The sequence below is a fragment of the Schistocerca piceifrons genome, unplaced genomic scaffold, assembly GCF_021461385.2.
Source record: "Schistocerca piceifrons isolate TAMUIC-IGC-003096 unplaced genomic scaffold, iqSchPice1.1 HiC_scaffold_2029, whole genome shotgun sequence".
Classification (NCBI taxonomy): domain Eukaryota; kingdom Metazoa; phylum Arthropoda; class Insecta; order Orthoptera; family Acrididae; genus Schistocerca; species Schistocerca piceifrons.
The window spans coordinates 42,501-45,000 of NW_025727933.1; the positions used below are offsets into that span (position 1 = coordinate 42,501).

Consider the following 2,500-nt stretch of genomic DNA (forward strand, 5'->3'; position numbering starts at 1 on the left):
CAGGACGTACATGCCGCCCCTCCCCACGTCCCCACCTTGCCCCCTGCCTTCGCAAGCTGGTTGGTGAGAAGTTTGCATGTTCAATGCCCTTCGCATGCGACGTACTCAGGCTACGTTGTGGTGCGGCCTGTGTCAACTGTCCGCTGATGTCGTACGCGTGAACCACAATCTGTACTGCACATTCGTCCTTATGTACTGAATGATACATCGTGGCACATGTGTGACCGCACAACGACTGCGCCCAAAAACGGCGGACCATACAGTGCAAATATTGTGCACACAGCTACGTGTCGTCTCCCTATGAGAGCTGGATTGCAGTGTGGTACGCCATAGAGACGTGTGGGAGGAACGGACGCCGTGGATGGCGATCAGCATGAGCTGTCTGTTGATGTATTCGGACCTAGTCGTCTCTCCTCACACACCGTGATGGCATGGTGCACCGCGTTCCATATCTGCGACATGCTACAGAGGCCGGTTGACAGTCGTTCGAGCAATGGACATCGCATACGTACGGGGGCCAACTTCCACGTATTGTCTAGGCGTGCACATTTTGTTGCGTGTATGTGGGCAGACGTAGTGTGGCGTGACACCTGACACAGGCATGCAATAATCGTTGAAGTTGCAAATGGCGATGGACGCCTGCGTTTTCTGGTGAAGTTACGCAAATGAACAAATGGTAACCTGTTGTGGTGCGGTTGTTCTCGCTAGGGGTGAATCGGTGATGGCGACGATAGGTTGAGGTACTAACCGGTTGTTCCAGCGATACCCACCATGCCGACGAAACTGAACGGCATCTGGGTGTGAAGCGATACGCGGCGGTGGCTGGGTGGGACCGTCCCCGGCCGGTGAGGGGGCGCCTCCCGGCGTGCTGGCCGCGCGGTGCGTGGGCGCACGCGCTACAGCCGGCTGGTGGGGGCGGCCAGTGGCAGGCGCGCCGGCCGACGGACGCGGCAGGCGTCGCAGCTGCGCGCCGGCGCACCCTGCGCGCGGCGCCGTGCGGCCAAAGTAGGTCCTCGCGGGCCCGGTGCGAAGCGCGGTGGACATCTTCAGTGTGCTGGTCCGATTGAGGACTGTGTGCGTTGAGGATGCGCCGCCGCCCGGCGCTCGGCGCCGCGACGCCGTCTGCTGCTCGGTCGCCCCAGCGGTTCTCGCTGGTGGTTTGTATCGCAGCTGTGCGGATGTGTTGGCGCGTGCGCTGTGCTGGGAGAGTTCGCTTCGGCACCCAAGTGGGGCTTTTGTCCTTCTGTGGCGCTGGCGTTGGAGCTGCCGGTCACCGTAGGTGGCGCGTGTTGTCTCCCGCCGGCAATGCCACGACAGCACGCTCCCGGGCCTCTGTCGGCAGCGGCAAGCTCAGTTGGGAGCACGGGTGGTCGCACCGAAAGCGTCTACTCGCCTAACTCCGGGCGATTGCGCCTCTCTCGAACCCGACCAAGTACTTGGGACGGCGCTGCGCGCCGCCGGGACCTGAGAGGGTTTCGAGGTGTATTGTGCAGGGGAGCTCAGCCTCCTCCTGTTTGCAGAATGATTGAGCGGACGCTTGCGTGTTCGCGCGGGCCCCCGGGACACACTCCCGGGCGGCCGGCTGCTCAGCTCTAGTTGACGCAGCTCCCTGGTTGATCCTGCCAGTAGTCATATGCTTGTCTCAAAGATTAAGCCATGCATGTCTCAGTACAAGCCGCATTAAGGTGAAACCGCGAATGGCTCATTAAATCAGTTATGGTTCCTTAGATCGTACCCACGTTACTTGGATAACTGTGGTAATTCTAGAGCTAATACATGCAAACAGAGTCCCGACCAGAGATGGAAGGGACGCTTTTATTAGATCAAAACCAATCGGTCGGCTCGTCCGGTCCGTTTGCCTTGGTGACTCTGAATAACTTTGGGCTGATCGCACGGTCCTCGTACCGGCGACGCATCTTTCAAATGTCTGCCTTATCAACTGTCGATGGTAGGTTCTGCGCCTACCATGGTTGTAACGGGTAACGGGGAATCAGGGTTCGATTCCGGAGAGGGAGCCTGAGAAACGGCTACCACATCCAAGGAAGGCAGCAGGCGCGCAAATTACCCACTCCCGGCACGGGGAGGTAGTGACGAAAAATAACGATACGGGACTCATCCGAGGCCCCGTAATCGGAATGAGTACACTTTAAATCCTTTAACGAGTATCTATTGGAGGGCAAGTCTGGTGCCAGCAGCCGCGGTAATTCCAGCTCCAATAGCGTATATTAAAGTTGTTGCGGTTAAAAAGCTCGTAGTTGGATTTGTGTCCCACGCTGTTGGTTCACCGCCCGTCGGTGTTTAACTGGCATGTATCGTGGGACGTCCTGCCGGTGGGGCGAGCTGAAGGCGTGCGACCGCCTCGTGCGTGCTCGTGCGTCCCGAGGCGGACCCCGTTGAAATCCTACCAGGGTGCTCTTTATTGAGTGTCTCGGTGGGCCGGCACGTTTACTTTGAACAAATTAGAGTGCTTAAAGCAGGCAAGCCCGCCTGAATACTGTGT

The 2,500-nt window shown here is 58.5% G+C and overlaps 1 non-coding gene across 1 annotated transcript in view; it reads left to right on the forward strand.

Moving 5' to 3' along the window:
* The first annotated feature begins 1,606 nt into the window (after window positions 1–1,606).
* LOC124741911 overlaps window positions 1,607–2,500 on the forward strand; it is a 1,909-nt gene continuing 1,015 nt past the window's right edge. Inside the window, exon 1 of the ribosomal RNA XR_007010125.1 lies at window positions 1,607–2,500. This exon is cut by the window's right edge and continues 1,015 nt beyond it. This is a non-coding gene — a ribosomal RNA (small subunit ribosomal RNA).